We start from the raw sequence: 23193 nt of genomic DNA on the forward strand, positions 1-23193 counted from the left end.
TGAATCTCATTTTAAACTTATAAATTGGATTTGTTTATTTATGAATCTCGTTTTATACTTACGAATTGGATGTGTATTTATGAATCTTGTTTCGAATTTAGGAACTGGATTTGTGTATTTTTTTAATTAAGTTTTGAATTTATGAATAGTGTTTGAATTTATGAATTGGATTTGTGTTTTTATCAATCGTATTTACATTTTACAAATTGGATTTGTGTATTTGTGAACCGTATTTTGAGTTTACAAATTGGTAGTGTTATTTTTAATTGTCTGTTTAAATTACGAATTGGATTTGTGTATTTATGAATCGTGTTTTAAATTTACAAACTGGATTTGTGTGTTTTTGAATTGTGTCTTGAATTTACACATTGAATGTGTATTTATGAATCGTGTTTTGATCTTACGAATTGGATTTGTGTATTTTTTTAATCGTGTTTTGATTTTCAAATTGGATTTGTGTATTTATGAATTGTGTTTTAAATTTATGAATTGGATTTGGGTATTTATGAATTGTGTTTTGAATTTACGCATTGGATTTGTGTATTTTTTAATCGTGTTTTGAATTTACAAATTGGATTTGTGTATTTTTGAATTTACGAATTGGATTTGTGAATTTTTAAATTGTGTTTTGATTAGATTTTTTTATCGTGTTTTGATTTTGACATGGTTAAGTATTTTTGGGGGAAATGCATTACAAACAGATTCTGCATCGATTCTGAGACTTTCAAAATACATCTCTATTGCCTCAATAATTTGATTTTAATGAGTTTAAAATGCTCGACATTATAGCATGCCTAAAATGAAAAACAATAGTTTTATTAACTTTATTCCCAATGCTGTAAGACTTCTGTGAGATTTCTTAACCTTGTGTGTGTTGTTACTTGTTTTGTTTGTCTTGTGTGAGGTTTATAGATTAAATGCTGCACCAATAATTGCCCATTGGGCTTATGATAATAAACTTGACTTGTCTAAACAATGCTCCTTTTCTGTACTTTGATCATCTCAGGAAAATTGCGGTCTATGGTGGGTGAGAGAGCTCATGGACTTCATCTAAATATCTTAATTTGTGTTCTGAAAAAGAATAAAGGTCTCAGGGTATTGGAACAATGTGAGGGTAATAATAACAGAATTTTCCATTTTGGGGGAACTAACCCTTTAATACTAAATGCTACCCAAGACTATGTGAGCAATTCCAGCGTTATGAATGTGACATTTGCAGTTAAAACTTAAAACAGAAATTAACATAGAAAGTATACTCGATCTGACCCCATCCAAGGTTTAGGAACAACAAATAATAACTTGACGTCTAGTTGATCATTTGGTATCCGAAGTGGCTTATATAAAAGGCAAAGGCCTCTAGATTACGCTTATTTTACCAAAATAAAATATGATCATGTTTTGATTATTAATGATTCAATAAGGACAGTAAGGTCTGACTCTGCTTAGACAGAAGTCTTGTCACCAAACAGAAATAATGTCCAGTATAGAATATAAAGTCATGCTGCCGTGGAAACAATTTATATATATAGAATATTGTGTCTGACTCCATCATGATCTTGGAGGACTGCATCCATACATCTCTGCAATGACTCAAATCACTGATTAATAAAGTCATCTGGAATGGCAAAGAAAGTGTTCTTGCAGGACTCCATCAAGAGTTCATCAAGATTCTTTGGATTCATCTTCAATGCCTCCTCCTCCATCTTACCCCAGACATGCTCAATAATGTTCATGTCTGGTAATTGAGCTGGTCAATCCTGAAGCACCTTGACCTTCTTTGTTTTTAGGAGCTTTGATGTGGAGGCTGAAGTACGAGCAGGAGCGCTATCCTGCTGGAGAATTTGCCTCTCCTGTGGTTTGTAATGTAATGGGCAGCACAAATGTCTTGATGCCTCAGGCTGTTGATGTTGCCATCCACTCTGCACATCTCTCAACGCCCCCATGCTGAATGTAACCCCAAACCATGATATTTCCTTCACCAAACTTGACTGATTTCCATGTGAATCCTGGCTCCATGCTGGTTCCAGTAGGTTTTCTGCAGTATTTGTGATGATTGGGATGCAGCTCAACAAATGATTCATGGAAAAATCCCCCTTCTGCCACTTTTCCAAATGATCAACTAGAAGTCAAGTTATTATTTGTTGCTCTTACAACTGGGATCTATGACAAGACTTCTGTCAGGTAGTGTATATTAACTTATACACGTTCTACAATATAATATAATTTGTTTATATTTTCCAAAAAGAGTTATGAGAGCAGACAAATATCAATCTGTAAACATTTGTTTCTATTTGAAATGAGGAAAATAAACATGCGTTATGGATGTGACTAAAAAGTCTGCGAGTTTACAGTGAACAACATACTTTGTAGAAATTCTGTGTATTAAACTGCACAACCCAAAATAAATAATGTTAAAGGTATGAGAGTCGGCTAACTATAGAATAAACATGATTCATTTTATTTTATTTTACATTTTGGAATTTATGAGGGAAAAGTTTGGTCATGTATGCGACGCCTCTGCGTTATGGAGGTTACAGATGCGAAATTGCCACTTGTGTGACTCTGGTTAATCAAATAAAATAGTTTGAAAATATTGACAGAGACTTTTTGAAACTTGATTTTTTTCATGGCAAGGTTGACACTTGCATGGAATTGCTCACTCATCAACTTCATGGTACACTATAAACAATACGGTTCAGCCGGCAGCTAGCTCTCTGCAACTCTCACATGGTCGCCCACTGAAGCTCAGCAGGGCTGCGCCCGGTCAGTACCAGGATGGGAGACCACATGGCAAAGCTAGATTGCTGCCAGAAGTGGTGTTAGTGAGGCCAGCAGGAGGCGCTCAACCTGTGGTCTGTGTGGGTCCTTATGCCCCAGTATAGACGGGGACTCTATACTGCACAGTAAGCGCCGTTTTTCAGATGAGGCGCTAAACTGAGGTCCAGACTCTCTGTGGTCGTTAAAAATCCCAGGATGTCCTTCGAAAAAGAGTAGGGGTTTAACCCTGGCATCCTGGCCACTGCCCACTGGCCTCTGCCCATCATGGCCTCCTAACCATCCCCATATTCAATTGGCTTCATCACCGTCTCCTCTCTACCAATCAGCTGGTGTGTGGTGTGCGGTCTGGCGCAAAAAGGCTGCCGTCGCGTCATCCAGGTGGATGCTGCACACTGGTGGTGGATGAGATTTCCCCCAATGTGTGTAAAGAGCTTTGAGTGCCCAGAAAAGCACTATATAAATGTAAGGAATAATAATAATTATTATTATTATATGCTTGGAATTTTCTATATTACCAAAAAAAAAAGCAGAAAAAAATCTACATACAGAACTTTTCAGATGTACTATTTTGTAGTGTCTCACAAATTTAGATCCAGCACAAATGAGATCTCCACTTACAGCTGAGCAGACCTGAATGGCGCAAGCGAGAAGGGCACTCTCCTCTCCTCAGATTAATTACTCCAGATCTCCAGAGAAATGTTAAAGTGATGAGAGACAGACGCTGATGCTAAGGGACAAATTGGGGCTCGTAAAGCACTTAACTCCAAACACCTGAAGTGGATAATAATTCTTTGTGACCTTTTACTGATTAAAAGGATAGTTCGCCCCGGAAATTAATATTTCTGTCACGATTTATTCAGCCTCAAGTTGGTTAAAAACTACCAGACTTTGATTTTCAGCTGAATGAAGAAGAAATTTTGAAGAATGGTAGTAAACGGACAGCTTTTTTCCTACTATTAAATTGAAAAGGTGCTATGAGTTGTTTAGTTACGAGCAATTTCATGCAATGTCAACCTTGCCATGAAAAAAAAAAAGTTTTCACCAAAAAAACCCTTTCTAAACATTTTGTGTAGGCTTGTATTTGACAGTGCTGTAAAAATGCTCAAAAGTGTCTCTCTCAATGTGTTCAAACCAATTTATTGGATTTACTAAAGTCGAATAAGTGACAATTTCACATCTGTCACATCCATAACGCAGAGACGTCACATCCATGACCAAACTTTTCCCTCATAAATGCTAAAAATTTAAATAAAATAAAATCAGGGCGAGGCAGTGGCGCAGTAGGTAGTGCTGTCGCCTCACAGCAAGAAGGTCGCTGGTTCGAACCTCGGCTCAGTTGGCGTTTCTGTGTGGAGTTTGCATGTTCTCCCTTCCTTTCGCATGGGTTTCCTCCGGGTGCTCCGGTTTCCCCCACAGTCCAAAGACATGCGTAGGCTAAATTGTTCGTAGTGTATGAGTGTGTGTGTGTGTGTGTGTGTGAATGTGTGTGTGTGGATGTTTCCCAGAGATGGGTTGCGGCTGGAAGGGCATCCGCTGCGTAAAAAAACTTGCTGGATAAGTTGTTGGTTCATTCCGCTGTGGCGACCCCGGATTAATAAAGGGACTAAGCAGACAAGAAAATGAATGAATGAATGAATGAAAATGAAATCAATCATGTTTGCTCTATAGTGAACAACTCTTATCCTTCAGATTAGCTTCATTTATTTGGGTTTGTGCAGTTTAATTCACATTAATTTACATTAATCATTTTTACAAACTATGTTGTATACTGTAAACTCGCAGACTTTTTGGGTCACATGCATAACGCATGTTTGTTTTCCTGATTTAAAATATAAAAAACGTTTACAGATTGATATTTTTCTGATCTCTTGACTCTGTGGTTAGTTTTTTGGAAAATAAAAACAGATGCTTCAATATAATAACATGTACTAAAAACATGCAAATTCTGAAACACAGAGGTTAAAATCTGTTCATGTTATGCAACAGAAAAGACGGCTGGTTTATTTCACCTCTTTTAAAAGTTCAGAATTGGCTTATTTAAACAGAAATGATTTTCATAAGCAAAAAAATCATGAAACATTATGTTAAAGACTTTAATCAAACTTATCATCCTGAAATATTTAATAGTTCAACATTTTAATGCATTCATTCTGAAACTGACAGTCAAAACCTTTAAAGAAATAGCTGAATTGTTAAACTTTATTTTAAATAATTCAACTTGCTGCAGTGAACAAAGCCAAGTCCGTAATGCTTGCCCCGCCTTCGCGCACAAATGATTGGTTAATATCAGCTGTCAATCACTCAGTCAGTGCCTTCTTGCTTGGGATGACAGAGAGCTACTACCGCAAAAAATTGTTAAGCGCTGAAGATGAGAGAAAATAACACTGACATATTTTGTTTTAGAAACCATGGCATCTAAAGTTACAAATAATGACACATCTTACTAGTAATCATGTGCTGAATGTTAATCCACCATCTACACTTTTCCAAGAGTGGATAAAAGACTTCCATTGGCTTCAAGTCCGCTATGAAAAGTCTGTGGGATGGAGTTTTCAGGTAACTGTTTGCCACATTTAGCACAAGAACTTCAGTTTAATCCTTAATATAATCGCCAGATGCTGTCCGCCGTGCAAGGGGCAGCTATATGTAAAATTTAACACCACGTACACCATCGCAAACGGGCTTGCACAGCGTGAATTAATATCGTTACTCATAAAAAGACCGGTATTGCTATTAACATGTATGCATATAATAAGGTACAGCATATGTCAAAAGCATCAGTACAATATCAGACAGCACTTGTAAGAACAGCACAGTTATATCGTTAAGATTCATTCAAGCAGTGCGTGCAGGGCCGGCGAGTGCTCCGTGTACCTTTTGGTCACTCAGGTTACAAAAATCTATTTTCTTGTGATAACGGGATTTCCTTGAGACATATTTTCCTCATGCTTGCATATATGTATTCTTTTTTTTTTTGCTTGTTAGTTTGATTAGTGTTGATTTCGAATGCAATAAAAATGTTTGTATAAAACTTGTAGTAACGGTGCTTATAATTGGTGGGTACGACTAAATTTTGGCTGATGCGCCTAAGTTTTTAAAGTTAGGAGCACCGGTGCTACCAAGCAAAAAGGTTAATTTCGAGCCCTGTGTAATATTACTGTTTTTCAAATCTTTATCCAATCAAATCTTACTAATTTTATGGGCTCTATTTTCTAAGCGCAAAGTCTAAAGTGGATGGCGAGAAAGCATTAAGGGCGAGTCCAAATACACTTTTGCTATTTTAAAGACGATACGATTTGCGCCTTGGCGCATGGTCTAACATGGTTGTGCTTATTCTCTTAATGAGTTCTGGGTGTGTTTTGAGCATAACATGTATTAAACCAATCAGAGTCTCATCTCACAATCCAAGCTCTTCGCCGGGTATCAAATTTGCACAATATATATATGCACTCGCTCGAAAGCTTGGCAGAGCCCCTGCACGTAGCTACACTTGCTAAGTCACGATTGGTGGGTGGCGGTTTTTGGGTGTGGCTTAGCGAAGGGTCACTTGTTATAAATGTCGGATTAACCTACAAGCTAAAAAAAAGTTTTTATTCCGTGGGTCACATGAGTTTTGAATCATGGGTTGTGATGAGCACGGATCATGGATCAACACCCCTAATTAGCAGTGATGCTGCTTATCAAAATTATTTAACTATGATAAAGAGTCATGTCAATTTCAAACACAACAGCAAGAGGGGAAAAAAAAAAGAGTTTAATTAAATGTGCAGAGTAAAAATCCTCTGCTTTAGTGCAAGAAACCTTGACTAATGTTATAGTCAAGTCAAGTCAAGTCAAGTTTTATTTGTCACATACATAGTTATACAAAGTATGACCAGCAGTGAAATGTAGGACAGGTCCGCTCCAGAGATAGCGCAAGTATAGATAAACAAAAATTAAATATTAAGCAAAAAGAAGAAAAAAAAAAGTGTGCAAAAAAAAAAGATGTGCAAAAAATTATACAAGGTAATAAGAATAGCAGCAATATGATGTACTTATGAATATGACTACTACAATGATAAATACGAAAAAATCACGTAATGTGTAACACCGGGTTAGAATTTAGTAGCCTGATGGCCTGGGGAAAGAAACTCCTCCTAAGTCTCTCAGTTTTTGCCATCAAGCTACGAAAACGTTTTCTAGATGGAAGCAAAGTGAATAGATAATTGTCAGGATGGTTGAAGTCCTTACAGATTTTAACAGCTCTCTTTGTATGTTATAACAGGACGCTTGGGGAAAAAGTAAACCTGCAAAGTGTAGAAATGGGTCCTTTTTCCCCACATGAGCAGACAAGATCCAGCATGCCTTTTTAACATGAAACCGGATGCTTTCCAAAAGAAGAACTTCACACTGACCTGCGATCAGGTCCAGAAAGTTTCATTGGAATTACAACTCTCCATCTAATCCTCACACACTGCCTCTGGGTGGTAAAGGCAGAGCAAATTTACCACGAGCCAATATTTAACTAGTTTTGCAAATGGAAGATTTCTTTTCCCCCAATCTGGCGCCCTGCATGCTCTGAGTAGCAGCAAATACGGATGAAAGCAGGAAATTATGGATTCCCTATTATCAGTGGAAACATATTTTATGCAGCACTGACATTTCCTGATGACAAGGTAACCAATTTTCTAGGAGTGAAATTTGCTTTGAAGCCAAGAGTGCAAAGACCAGACAAAAATACAATAAAAAGGAGAACCTCGTTCTGTATTTTAATCAAATATCAGACACTGGTTTCCTCAGCCAAGGAGAAAAAAAACTTTCATTTCCCTTCCTCTTCCTCTATTCCCAATTCCTCTCCAGCTGAAATGAAAGTTGCATCAGCAGAAATGGACATCAAAAGGGATGTTCAATAAGGCGAGCATTAATATTAATATTTCTAATGTTAAGAGTGAGAGGTCTGAAATAAGCTTGACACTATTAAATATTAAACTACACACATACTAGCATGCTAAAAATCAGTTCAGGCACCAATTCAGCAACTTGCGTGTTTTACACCAATATCCATTATATAGACTTTTTTCTTGGAACGCAAAATTACCCATTATGCTTTGCGTGTATGCGCAAGGAGAATGCGAAGAACTTCCGGTCGGCAGCTGATGTGTGTGAACAGTCACATTTGGACAGCTTTGAAACGATAGTTTTAATTTATTTTACCTGCTTTTATCCTCTTTGAACTAATACTGTTGTCCATCAGCAGCATCTACTGAACTGATCACTTAAAGAAATGCGATCTAATAGGATGGAAAACAGCTGCTGTGAGGCATTTTCCCCTCTTTGTCAGGCGGCATCTTCTGCAGTTTAAATGAAGCCTCGTCATCGCTAAAGTCAACATTTTCTCTTTATTTCAAATATATAACCAGCCCAAACAAATGTAATTCAGCAAAATGTTTGACACACACACGTAGCCTGTACTGTGCCACTGACACACTGATTTAATAACTGTGATAAAGTGAAAATATAGGCTAGTGTCATTTCGAAATGACAGAAAAACACAAACCGTGGTGAAAACAACACACGAAATAAAACACTAACGGCTCGCGATTAGAATGAACAGCAAATCAGCCAGCAGAGGATCAATAACAGACTTTTATTGGTCGTTTTTGTAAATTGCACGACTTTCATACCCTTGCATAAGTTTCATGCTAGTACTCTGTTTTGCTCTCTCTCTCTCTCTCTCTCTCTGTGTGTATGTGTGCGTGTGTGTGTGTGTGTGTGTGTGTGTGTGTGTGTGTTAAAGAGCCGCTGAGCTAACAGCTGACAGGCCGGGAACGCACACACACACTGTATTTATGATGGCAGACACGTAAACTAGGAGAACGTTTTTCTCGTATTTCTGACGCGCTTGAACCACATGAGACAGATTATAACGGCTTTTAACAGACACATTTGTATGTTGTGTGTGACTAAAACACTCTGTTATCCATTAAAAACATTATTGAAACCCATTTTCGGAGCGCAAATTACCAGTTGTACACGCTGTACACGGAAGTTTTTAGCATTCTACCGGAAGACGCTGGTCGCTATGGCGCCCTCCATGCAGCAGCCATGAAAAAGGTCTGTAAAGCCACAGTATGTAATTTTCTCCAGTAGAGGGTGTGTATTCACAACAAACAAAGACATATTGGCATGCATGGAATTATGAGAGTTATGGTCTTCATCAATCTATGGGACTGTTGCAGAAATCATGTTGATGGACTAGCTAAACTATCATGATAGTATAAAGCAGAGTAATGGTTATTGTACCTTAAATCCGAAATTTACTTCCGTAATTTTCGCACATTAAAAAATATATTTGACCTGTGGTTGTGTCAATTGTATTGACACACTACCTCCAAATCTTTCATGACAAAAACATTAAATCGAGTTCGACTTTTAGCGTTTTTCGTATCTGACATCCGGTGTGTTGACAGTTCAGAGGCACCGTACAAGCGAAAGGCAAAATATGAACCGACTCTGAAATGTTTTGCAGTTTTCGTAATGGATTAATTAATACACATCAGACAGCAGGGTTTGTGCACATGATGAATTTCTCAGATACGAATACTAAATTCTAATTCTTTTTAATTCTAATTATTCTAATTCTAATACATTTTAGGCTTCTCTGCTAATTCTGCTCTGAGCAGTCTAATAAAACTAACAACACAAATAAGGATGCAACGAAATGAAAATAATTTATTATTTTACTTATTAATAAACAATTTTGCAAGACTTCAAAAACTTATAAAGCCAATAAAATAACCACAATTTATTGACAGTGAATGAATCATGGTGTCATTTTACAAGCGTTGCCATGCCAGCACAGAAGTGCTGTTGCAAACAGCAGAAATAATAACTACATAGAAATGTCTTTTCAATGCCATATTTGAGCGGACTTTGTTTTTCAGGTGAGCATGAGCGGTTCATAAATAGATAGGTATGAGGTAGGGTTAAGCGATTTGGCATAAAATCAAAATCTCGATTAATTGAACATTTTAACTCAATTACGAATAATGAATGATTATTTTTGTTTATAAAAAAAATATATATATATTTTTATATATATATTGTGTGTGTGTGTGTGTGTGTGTGGATGTTTCCCAGAGATGGGTTGCGGCTGGAAGGGCATCCGCTGTGTAAAAACGTGCTGGATAAGTTGGCGGTTCATTCCACTGTGGCGACTCCAGATTAATAGTAAAGGGACTAAGCCGACAAGAAAATGAATGAATATTTTTTGCCTTCATACTTCACTGACAAGTTTTGTACAGTAAATACAGTATGCTCACATATTACAAGTCAGAGATCTTTAAATGTAGGGTGCATTACTTGATTTAAAAATAAACACAACTACTGTCCACATCTACTACACTGTAAAAAATTCCTGTAAATTTACGGTGAAAATAAACAGCAAAATACTGTTTTAATATAAAAACAGCAAGTTGCCGTTTTTTACAATGCATCATGGGAAGACTTGCTCACTTCAGTTTGAGTGGTTAAGCAACAACAGTAAGGGCACTGTAATTTAACGGTTTTATACCATATTTTTTTCTGTGTACACAAGACGCCATTTTGGATTATCTACATGAGGTAAGTTTGCAGCTCCATATGTGACTAACTATCTGTAAAGTACCTGTTAGTTTTTAATATCACATGTAAACATCCAATAAACACACAACTGCAACAATGATTTGACTGTGTGAATTTAAAAAGCAAGATTAGCATAAGGACTCGGTAACGTTAGTCCTCACATCTCCTGGAGCCTGGATGGATATTTTACTTGAACTTTTAGGAACAGTGCAAATGTTGAACGTTATAATTTGCGGTTACATGAACTGGTACATTGCCCTGCATTTTATGACAGATTTGAATTGCGTGCCTCTGTTTGAAACTCCAAGGTACTTAACAAGAAAGGATAATTGGATAATTTGGATATTTTCGACGAGGTAAGAAGCTATATCTGTAAACGTACTATCTTTAAATTACTTATTAAATTTAAATATCATGCCATAAACATCCAATCAACACATAACCAAAGCACCTGTTTATTTAATTGCAGGATCCGACCGTGTGAATGTCTTGAGAAGAGAAAGGGAGTAACTTTAGCCTAATTTAGCAAGCTAACGATAGCTGGAGGACTCATTTTCACATCACACACAGGTAAGAATGTTAAACCTACATTTTACATGAACTTTGAGTGAAGATTGTACAGAATCTTTTTTTTTTCATGTGGTTACATGTGTAACTTGCATATTTGGTCCATTTTATTACAGATACACCTTTTCATTTGCAACTCCGGTGCTTCTAAAAATAACATTTTAAGATCGAGTGAGACCTTTGTTATTTTTACGTTATTGCAGTTGGTTTATATAGAAATTGACTAGAGTTACGATCAGATTTTATGCTTGGTAACGTTACCTAAAGTGGCAGAGCTTTTAATCTTTTTTGTGAGTAAGGAGTAACTGCTATTATAATGAAAATTCTTTACAATTCATTTTTGACCAATAGATGTCTGCCACCACTGCTAATCTTGAAAAGATGGGTAACCTGCCTGTGACTCCTCATTTGATTCTGCCTGGTAAGTATTTTTTGAATAAGATAGGGAAAAAAATCAAATTTGTGTCCCGCTATAGACTTTGCTGGTTTGTATTTGACGAAATAGATTCATTCATTTTTAATTCATTAAAGCAAAGTCTCATTTAGTTAGAAATGTATGTATTTGTTTTGATCTGATACCCAAAGAAATAAACTTGCCTTTTAGAAGCCTAGTTATCCTTTAGTATTACAATTGACATACTATTGTCAATGTTTTAACACATGCTTAAGACATTTTGTCACTTTTCATTATCTTTGAATCTCAGATTACCTGGTTTGATTTCATGTAGTTGCTTATTATAGTTATTTCAATATTTATTTTAATTTTGAAAAATGATATTGTATGGCTTTATCACGTCTTGCATAATTTTATCATGGCCCTTTCTACACCAAGCCTTTCAAAACAAATGATAAATCACAGAATTAATCTCCAGAATAATTCCTAAATAATACTTTAATCAACCAATTTATTAAAGGTTCAGATGATACTTTGGGCCAGTGGATAAAACAATGGATGATCAGCATGGAAGGCAGAGTAATCTGTGAGGGTGAGCATGCACACTGGAATTCCTTCAAAGGTAATATGTTTGCACTTACATATTTTGTGTTTAATTTAGCATGAGGACTTCATGGAATAGAATATTGTTATGTCCAACTTGTCACATGTGTGTTTGTGTGTATACACTACAAGTGAAAAGTTTGGAATCAGAAATATATATATATATATATATATATATATATATATATATATATATATATATATATATATATATATATATATATATATATGTGTATGTATATATATATATATGTATATATATATATATATATATATATATATATATATATATATATATATATATGTATATATATATATATATATATATATATATATATATATATATATATATATATATATGTCGTATAATAAGCTTCTTGTGCTCACAAAGGCTAAACAATACTGTAATAGAAACAAGGACAAATACAGCAAAAACTGTGATATAATGAAATGTCAGTTAAATAGTATAAATTTATCATAAACTAATTAAATCATGTACTGGTATTTTATTGTATTTAGTTTAAAATGTGATTCTTGTATTTTAAAGTTAAATTTTGATCATCATTAAAAATACTAGCCCTCAGTGTCACATAATTCTCATGGTGCTTAATATAACCATCTGCTAAGAATAAACATTTATTGTTGTTGTCATAACTTTGTGAAACAATACAATACACATTATTCATTCATTTTCTTTTCGGCTTAGTCCCTTTATTATTCCAGGGTTGCCACAGCTTAATAAACCGCCAACTCATCCAGCACATGTTTTATGCAGTGGATGCCCTTCCAGCTGCAACCCATCTCTGGGAAACATCCATACACACCCATTCACACACATACACTACGAACAATATAGCCTACCCAATTCACCTGTACCACATCTTTAGACTTGTTGGGGAAACCAGAGCACCAGGAAGAAACCCACGCGAACACGGGGAGAACATGCAAACTCCGCACAGAAACGTCAACTGACCTAGCCAAGTCTCGAACCAGTGACCTTCTTGCTGTGAGGTGACAGCACTACCTACTGCGCCACCACGTCAGTACACATTATACAATACTATTTCAAAGTACCATTGAAAATTAATTACTTTTACTCATCAAACTAAATTGTTCAAGCATGAAAGTAAATTAGACAACGCGGTGGCTCAGTAGGTTGTGCTGTCACCTCACATCAAGAAGGTTGCTGGTTCAAGCCTCGACTGGGTCAGCATTTCCGTGTGGAGTTTGCATGTTCTCCTTGTGTTCGCGTGGGCTTCCTCTGGGTGCTCTGGTTTTCCCCACAGTCCAAAGACATACAGGTGAATTGGGTAAGCTAAAATTGTCTGTAGTGTATGAGTGTGAATGAGAGTGTATGGGTGTTTCCCAGTGATGGGTTGCAGCTGGAAGGGCATCCGCTGCATATGATGGACAAGTTGGCGGTTCATTCCGCTGTGGCGACCCCAGATTAATAAAGGGAAAAAGCCAAAAAGAAAATGAATGAAGGAATGAATAAAAGTAAATTAATTTTTTATAATGCAAAAAAGATTTAAAAAAAAAAAAATTTACTTTTTTTTTTTTTTATCAAACAATCGTAAAAGAATGTATCAGTTTCCAAAATACTTTGAAGCTTTTTTTTTTAGCACTGATCATTATAAGAATAAATATTAGTGGTTTTGTACCAATAATATAATGATTTCTTAAGGATCATGTGACACTAAATTAAATGTGAAACTAAGTTCAATAAGAAAAAAAATAAAAATTGAAAAATTTGAATTATTTAAATTGTGTAGTAACTAGGGATGTAACAAAGTTGTAAATACCGTCATACCGCAATAGAAAATTTTTGTTCAATATTACCATAGGCGCATGACTCAATAAAACTATATTTCTGAGAAAAGTTTGCTTAGGCGAATGAAGCGAACGGGAGGTAGCGGGAACTACAATTCCCATCAGCCCAGGCGTGGCCATCATCCTTTGCGGTCTGTTGTCGCTACAGATCCAGTAATGCGGAAATGGAGTGTGTTGCTAGTAGCGGGGAAGAAAAAGAGCTGGAAATGATCAAACCTAAAGCGGATTTTAAATCGGATGTGTGGAAGCATTTCGGTTTCTTTCTAAAAAGATACAAGAAAGGAGAAAAGGTGACAGACAAAGAAAAAAACAGTATGCAGGCACTGCCAGACTGTTGTGAAATATAAGTCGGGGAATACGACTCAAAACAGTCATGGGGACTGCAGAACACAGCACACTTGTTAGATTGATGCAGACATTGACTTGTACCGCAAAGAGACCTCTATCTCACTCATGGCTTGTCCTCTCAAGTGGGGGAAAGACAATGCACAGCGTTACCCACTGCTGTCAACCTCGGCTAAATCACATCTCTCTGTCCCAGAAACCTCAGTCCCAAATGAGAGGGTTTTTTTTCTGTTGCAGGGGACATGCCCAGAGATCCCAGCTTTTACCAGATTATAGTAATATGATCATTTTCCTTAAAAAACCCATCTCTATCTAAGTGAGTGAGTGATTAAATGTTGAATGTGATGAGTTTTCAACAATACTAAATTGAAACTTTTTTTTAATATATATATAGTTTAATAGTTTTTTGTTATTAAAATTGAAAAATTGAAGTTCCTGTTTCGAAACTTACAGATAGATGGCTAATTTGTATGTCATTGATATGTTCAGTGCTAAGGTAAATAAACACTTTTGGCACTTTTTTCGAGTCTTTTCATTAGTTTTGTTTTTCCTGTAAATTATTCAATAAGTATGCCATTCATACCGAGGTATTATCGTACAGTGAAATTCTGATACTGTTACATCCCTTGTAGTAACACTTTAAAATTCAACATTTTTACTTATTTTTTGATCAAATAAATGCAGCCTTTGTGAGCAGAATAGCCTTTTTAAACATGACCTCTAAAAAATCTGTCCTTCAGATTAATATTTTGAATAGAATGCTTTACAATTATATATTTGTGCATAAACATTAGATTAGTCAAAGCCAAAATTGGAGCTAATAAACTTAGTACACACCAGTGAATATTTTGAATATTTTGATGAAAAAAAAATACAACTTTAATAATAAACAGGAAAAAAATATTACTCTGTTTAATAAAACTGTTTTGTTTAAATGCACCAATATATATTTGTCTATATTCACTGAGGAATTTATACAAATATACATTTTTTAAAGGGGCTGTTCATTTATGTGTGTGTGTGTGTGCGTGCGTGCGTGCGTGCGTGCGTGCGTGCGTGCGTGCGTGCGTGGTCAATTATTAGCCTCCTTGATTTTTTTTTTCTTTTTTCAATATTTACATATTTATGTTTAACAGAGCAAAGAATATTTCACAGAATTTCTGATAATATTATTTCTTCTGGAGAATTTTTTTCTGATTTTTAGCTAGAATAAAAGTAGTTTTTATTTTTTTAAAAACATAATAAGGTCAATATTATTAGTCCTCTATAGCAATACATATTTTTTATTGTTTACAGAACAAACCATCATTATACAATGACTTTAATCAACCTAATTAACCTAAGCCTTTATATGTCACCTTAAGCTAAACACTAGTATTTTAAGAAAATATAGGCAATTATTATCTGCTGTCATCATGGAAAAGATAAAAGAAATCAGTTATTAGTTTTTACAAATTAGTTATCAAAACTAGTATGTTCAGAAATGTTGAACAAATCTTCTCTTTGTTAAACAGAAATTGGGGAAAAAAAAAATATTATATTATATACAGTTGAAGTCTGAATTATTTGCCCCCTGTTTATTTTTTTCCCCTATTTCTGTTTAACGGAGAGAATTTCTTCAACACATTTCTAAACATAATAGTTATATGTAATAACTCAATATTGTAATAACTCATCTCTAATAACTGATTTATTTTCTCTTTGTGATGATGGCATTAAATAATATTTGACGAGATATACTTCAAGACACTTCTATACAGCTTAAAGTGACATTTAAAAGCTTAACTGGGTTAATTGGGTTAACTAGGCTGATTAGGGTAATCAGGCAAGTCATTATATAGCAATGGTTTGTTCTGTAGACTATCTTAACATTATATAGCTTAAAGGGGCTAGTAATTTTGACCTTAAAATCAATATTTAAAAAAAATAAAACTATTTTTATTCTAGTCAAAATAAAACAAGACTTTTTCCTGAAAAAAAAAATATTATCAGATACTGTGAGCATTTCCTTGCTCTGTTAAACATCATTAGGAAAATAATGAAAATAAATAATTCAAAAAAAGGGGCTGATAATTCTGACTTCAACTGTACATATATAATAGCAAATAGGGACTTTAACTATGTACACACACGTCACTGGTGTTGTTAAAAAAATCAAACATTTTAACATTTGAATGCCCTTTTCATGTCTTTAATCTTCATCATATAATAATAACCTTTTTTCAGGGAAAACCATTTTAGTGCTGCAAAAATGCATGTGCTTTTTCACTAAAATTTTCTTTCAGAACAGAGAATCACTTTTGCAGATAGTTTATTTATTTTTGTAAGTCATACAGTTTTAAATACCTTGTTCACAGAAAATCTTTTATTCTTATTATTCAGATGCTTTGCTGGCATAAATCCAGAGAGGGGAACCAAGGCTGTGAGAGGAAATGTGACATCAAAAAAAACTGGCAAGACAGTTCAGAAGAAGACCATGACTGTAAACCCCAAGGTTTCAAACCTTTTAAAGAAACTAATGGACTTTGAATGGGACTTTATTTAAAATGCAGCTAGCTTGCACCCCCCTACTTTTGCAACACAGAGGCCTTTTTTTCTTTATTTGCTGAAGCTCATTTTGGGGCTATATATTTTTATATTTTATATCCAAGACTAAATTGTAAAGTGGCTATTAATTAATTTTTTCTATGACATTCGGTAAGTTGCTTCTTGTTGTACAAGGCTGAAAACAATCTTAACATTTCTGGAGAACTTACAATTTTTGCCTGTTCTTTGGCTTAATATTTTCACAAACACAATGCAGATTTTATTTTGTGTTGTTTGAAAATAAAAATGTGAAATATAACTTGGATTTATTTCTCTTTTTGAATCATTTTAATCTGAAATAATATGGTTAAATATGGATTGTAATTTAACAGCTTTATGCTTCTAAATAACAGATGCATGCTGTAGATAAAATGTAAAAAAGGTAGGGCACTGTATTTTTACATTAGAATAACAGTGGTATGCTGTATCTTACAAAACAGTATCATGCTGTTCATTTAAAATGGCAGGGCACTGTATTTTTACAGTTCCATAACAGTAGATTACTGTGGCTAAAAAAACAGTATCATGCTGTTAATTTAAAACAGTAGGGCACTGTACTTTTACAGTTCCACAACAGTAGAATACTGTTGCTAACAAAAACAGTATCATGCTGGTAATTTAAAAAACGGTAGGGCACCATATTTTTACAGTATGATAATGGCAACCACAGCTGCCAGTAGATTACCGTTTTTTTACAGGGAAATTTTTTACAGTGTATCTGTGATAATTTAATGAACATCAATGTTGAACAACTGAAATTAAAGCACACATCGCCTAAAACCAACAGTCACTTTTTTCTTATAAAAAAGGGAAAAACAATAGTAATAATTTGCTCTTTTGGAAACAAAATGAGTAATTTTCAGTGCTTTTCATATTAAAAGTAGAAAATAAGCAGCATCTCTTTTCAATAAAATAACTCTTGCATATCCTGTAAACAATATTTTAAACAGTGCATATCTTGCATCTTATGTAAACAAATATTTGTAAATAACAATTTGACCGCAAATGGAAAATATGTCGTCTCAAGGCATCTCTGGCGCAGTCAGATCGTCAGTTTTGTGCAAAGTAAGGTGTAAGAATGAACTCAATCAACTTACTTGATCAGATCATGTAGCTGCAAAGTGGCCACAAAAGAATAAATCAACCTTAGACACTGCATCGAGTGTTCGCCGTGACCCACGGTGCTTGCCTTGATCGTAGACGTGCATTGATATACCTTAGTGTGCTGTTTGTTGCTCTGTAAAAACACTTCCAAATTTTTTCACGTTTTTTTTTTTTTTTCTGAATGCTACCTTTATGTAACGTTACAAGAAGCTAAAACTTGGTCATTTAGAGGAGGGACAACTTGTAGTTACATTTTTGAGAGGTGTGTGGGTATGGGACCGCTCAAACGATACGCTGAACAATGTGCTCTCGATATGAATCAGCCTTAAAGGGTCACAAAACACCAAAACACATTTTTTGAGCTGTTGACAGTCGTATATGTGTCCCACACTGCTAAAAACACTATTAAGACACCTATATTTCACTAAAAAGTGTAAATTGGTTGTTTTTGCGTTATTTCAAGCAAATTCGTACTTCCTGTTTGAAACGAATTTTTGAAGCTGCGTCACGGTCATGACATAATAGCTCGTATTCCAGCGTGCAGACTGGACGTCTGTGCCAGAGTGAGTCTTATTACGTCTTACAGTGTGTTGCATTAATGCAGGAGTAAGGCTTGGTTCAAACCAATCAGCGCGCTCTATCAACTTCATTAAGTTGTTCATCAAGTGTTGCTTTTATAGTTTGCTGCCGTTAAGTTTCGTTTTCTTTTTCTCTCTGTGAGAGCTCAGACTCACGTGTGGATTAACAGTGTACGCGACGCTCGACAACAATAACTTACGTGTCTAAGGAGGATTATTGTTTACCTGAGAGCTGTTCTTATCTGCAAACGCTGAGATCGGATACGCTTGTAGTATTCTCTCCATAAAGACGCGGCTCTAGTTGCTGGTGATTGTCCTGTCTCTACAGATTTGGTAAGTGATCGACCAGTGCTCTTTGTTTATTCAGTTTGTTCGTATCGAACTAAGTTAACTATTGCACCGTAACATGTTAGGACCACAACCAAACTTTAACCTCGTGTAGGGTTTTTAACCGCATTTAGTGACTGGAATAACACACGCGGCTTTCTGACGCTACCTGCCGTGTGCATCTAAGTTTCCGGGAAATGCTGAGGTTTTTTTTCTCTCATTCACCGTGCATTATCAAACATTGCATGAAAAATACACGCTTAGAGCAGATCCTCGAATCAAGTATCTCGTTTGTCGCGAGGGGCATGAATGAATTCCCTGAATGAAAGAGCCAAACTACAGTTAAAGTCCAACATTTAATAATTTGGCAAATAATTCCACTACAGATGTCCATGTAGGTTAAACACCATCACTTTCTACTGTGTGTGAGTATTTTGACTGAAACTCGCGCGCGCCCAAATAGACACTCCCACTTTAGTTCCTCCGACACTCCCCCTAAACAGAGCTGGACACGCCCACTTTTCTGACTTTTTCCAAAGTAGAGTTGTGAAAACACCCTGCTGAAACGAGGGGGTTTCATGGCCCTTTAACGGAGCGGGGTCACGTGACCCCACACAGCAGGGAAAATAAATGATAAAAATGACCAGGGAAAATCAGATCGATTATAGGTTCTGAACGTAGATTGATTATTTTTCGATTAATCACCCAGACCTAGTATGGGGTCATGAATGGAATATCCACAGAGTGGAATATGGAGCTATTTTGAAGCTTTGCTCGATGCAGCAACAAACTGACTTTTGCATGGCACAGTGAAATGAATGGGTTTCATAGCGCAGCGTTTTCCACGTCTGATGTAAAAGATGCTTCACTCAGTGCAATGACTACAATTGGAGGGAGAGTGAAATCAGCGTGCTGAACATAGTGGAGATTGTGGTGCAGAATAATCTTTTTACGGCTCATATTTTCAGCCCGAAGCCAAAAATGCCTGTCAATAGTTTTTGCACCGGAAAATTTGGTACACCTCAATCCTAAAGCGGCTTTGGAGTTTGTTTGTTTTCTATGAAACCAAACCAGATTCTTCCAACCTTTTGGGATGATGCAAGTACATCATATATCTAAATATATAACACTGTTCTGGTACTTTTTAAATATTTAATAAAACAAATTGAGCATAGTATGCCTTTAAAAACAATCAGTATTTCCTTTTACATGAACCTGAAATCTGATGTTTCATTCAGAGTTGTTGTTTTTCTTGACATGCAAGCAACATTTGGCATAACACTGTTATACTCCGACTTATCTTCATTTCACACCATGATGAAGGTAAATGAAAGTCCAGATCGTGTAAAATAACTCCTCTCAGCGCAGAAGCATTTGCTAGTTAACTAGGACAAGCTTTTAGCTGGATCGATGTTCTACATAAAGCGGTTTAAACATCAGGCAGATGTTGAGCTGCACTTTGGGACATCTTCTCCGTGTAGGAAAGATTTGGCAGTACTTTCTCCCAAATGATCTCCAGAACTCCATCAGCGAGTCATTTCACTGCTAATGCACTGCTGAAGCCATTCAGTCCACTGAGGTAATACAGCCCGTCGTATTGAATTATCTCAGATGCATTCTGCGGCATGAAGTGTCAATATGATGTAAAGAGAAAGAAGTAAATAATGCCAAATGAAACATATCTAAAGATATCGAACACTGTGAAGCTTCAAAGGGACTTTTAAAAATATCCGCTTATATTTTCGATCCACGGAGATGAAAAGTAGGCCAATAAGATCCTTTATTGCAGAAAAATTCTCCTTTATGGTCAATAGGTCTGCTTCCCAGGTCATCAATAAAAAGCAAAGCTGCACTGCTAACATACTATATTGGCAGGGAGGAGAAAATAAACCAGTTGTTTACTTAGTATGGACGTTTTTTGACCTAGAAAAACCTGGTTCGCACATCTCATCTGTTCATTTACACGGAAGACAATCCCATCAAATATTTCAGGGAAATGAAACGGAGACAGCTGTGTTTAATTAACTTACGCATGATCTATCAGAACCCTCTGCAATGAATCCAACATGAGTGAGATATCCTAGATGGGGATAAGCAAAGTTTCTGGCTCAAAAGCCACACATTTGGGCTTTAAATAGCACAGAGGAGACAAAGTATAATTCCCTTTGAGATCTCATTGCATTGACTGGTTCCACAAGAATACTTTCTCATCCTTAAATCTAGTTCTGCTCAGGCTGGATGCCTCCAACAATTCGTCTTGCCAGATGACCATGCATGGATAGTTTTCTTTGTCTTGCAAGCGCTAACAGGTCCCTCCGCGAGACCTCCTACAGTGGCCTTGAGGCGAATTTGCATCCTGTTTGCCCTGTCAGTGCAAGAATTTCAAGCCTAATTTCTATCCGTTTCACCATGATTTGGTGCAGACGCTCGGTGTCTTCCCTCGGGCCTACCTGTACTTCAACCTGACGAAATAACATTATGAAAACGAGACACTGACAAAAGTTTTTAGTTTCTAAGAATAACATTACAGCTTATTCCACAGTTGAGATCTCTGAACATTACATAAACCAGCAGGACTCAAACCTGATCCTTGCGCACCAGTGATTTACACATTTTCTATGGGTCCGTCTCAATACACACCCTAGCTCACAAGGTCGTTCATCAGTAGGGCGTGTACATGATTAAGTACACTGGTGAGGATAGTGATGAGCTTGATTCACTACACATTGGGAAACACTGACTACTCTTTCATGGACACCAAATCTAAAGACTTTCAATGACTTTTTTATATGTTTGTCATGTCAAGAAGGCTCAGTGTTTATTTGCGGTAGGAATGTAACAATTGTAGATTTTGGTTGTTTGATTATAGTGTGAGGACTAATCACAGTTATCACGGTTATTATGCATTCATTCGTTTCAAAACACTCCTAGTTTAGAAATCACGTGAAAGCTCCTTATATTACATTAATAAGTGTTATTTATTGCTGCTCAGAAGGCAAATAATACTTACTACAAGGGCCATTTCATGTCGAAGATGATATTTAGCCGCACCATATTAGTGTTTCCTAGTAGGGTTGGGCGATGTCGACCAATTTGGCATCGTACGATGTCTAATGTGAAACATCACGGTGGACGATGGCATTGTCTTCATAGGGGGAGGTGAATTCATTATTTATAAACAATTAGGGGTGTCAAAAATAATCTTTTTTTCGGTGCACCGCGATGCAGACGCGGACAATTCGGTATCGGTTCAGTAATAATCATAACCGGTTATTACTGACGTCATTTACCTCATATGCGCTCTGCCGCGAGGGAGGCGATCGCGAATATTTACAACGCTTTAACCACTTAAAACTCATAAACTGTGCACAATTTCACTGTGTGTGTTTGCTGGATCAGTCTTTCACTGATATATACAACAATAGCCCCTATTTCACTGAGACCGAGAGAATGAAAGTAGCATACTCCATTTCTTTCTTTCTTTCTTTCTTTCTTTCTTTCTTTCTTTCTTTCTTTCTCTCTGTCTCTGTCTCTCTCTCTCTCTCTCTCTCTCTCTCTCGCGCATCTCTCTCTCTCTCTTTCTCACACACATATACAGTGGCCCATTTGACCTGCTGGCGTGGCTTCTCTTCTCGGCTGTTTTACAGCATTACTTTTGCATACAGAAACGAGCGCGTGTCTGCAGAGTTTTCTCCACCATGTCTATCATTCATCAGCTGTGAGATCGCTGCTGCCACCTGCCGCTTATCAGCATCACTCATCTGTGAAGAACGCAGCGCGCAAGAGCCAATCGCAACTGTTTTTTTTTTTGTTTTTTTTTTGAGGGTGTGACCAATCAAAGGGGTGTAAGAGAACTAGACAAGGATCAGAAATTGAGCTGGATATTTATATTTGTTTATATTATTTGCTAAATGCTCGTTTTGTTTAAAGTTACAGTTTATATATCTGACTGTTTGTATTAAATGACAAAATTGTATTACAAATAGTATATAAATATAAATATATTCATAGATTTTAATACAAGAAATGCTGCTGTGAAGAAAATATAAAACTGTGTATGGAAAGCACCGTCAATGCACCGAAATATCGAATTGAACTGAATCGATGGCATGATAATCGTAACCGAACCGTGAGACTAGTGTAGGTTCACACCTTTATAAACAATTAATTCATTCATAAGGAATTAATTATTTGTAGCCTACTATTTCAACTACCTGACCTGCATGGTCTTAGTTTTACCCATACACAAATCATAAATAAATAAAGGTAAGTTGCTCACAAATTACCACCTGTCAATCACTTTTTCTGTGGGAGGTTGGTTGGTAAAAAAGCTGCACAACCAACAGTCTCTGAGCTTTTCACTAAAATTACTACGTACAAGTGTGAAAGTGAAAGATTGAAGCACTGTACAGATGCTGTGACACGCTACCTGATAGATTCAAAAGGCCGAAGGGTCGTTAGATAGAGACAAGATTAATT

The 23193-nt window shown here is 36.1% G+C and overlaps 1 protein-coding gene and 1 long non-coding RNA gene across 5 annotated transcripts in view; one reads left to right on the forward strand and one right to left on the reverse strand.

Moving 5' to 3' along the window:
- extl3 (exostosin-like glycosyltransferase 3) overlaps positions 1-23193 on the reverse strand; it is a 77408-nt gene that overhangs the window by 28788 nt on the left and 25427 nt on the right. The gene's annotated exons all lie outside the window — the stretch shown is intronic.
- On the forward strand, positions 10165-16964 carry LOC101886561 (uncharacterized). Its single transcript, NR_170098.1, is given in 6 exon segments — positions 10165-10380; positions 10655-10736; positions 10850-10950; positions 11299-11368; positions 11862-11963; positions 16502-16964. It is a non-coding gene; the product is annotated as an uncharacterized LOC101886561 (long non-coding RNA).

Source organism: Danio rerio, chromosome 20 (assembly GCF_052040795.2).
Source record: "Danio rerio strain M-AB ecotype USA chromosome 20, GRCz13ab, whole genome shotgun sequence".
NCBI lineage: Eukaryota > Metazoa > Chordata > Actinopteri > Cypriniformes > Danionidae > Danio > Danio rerio.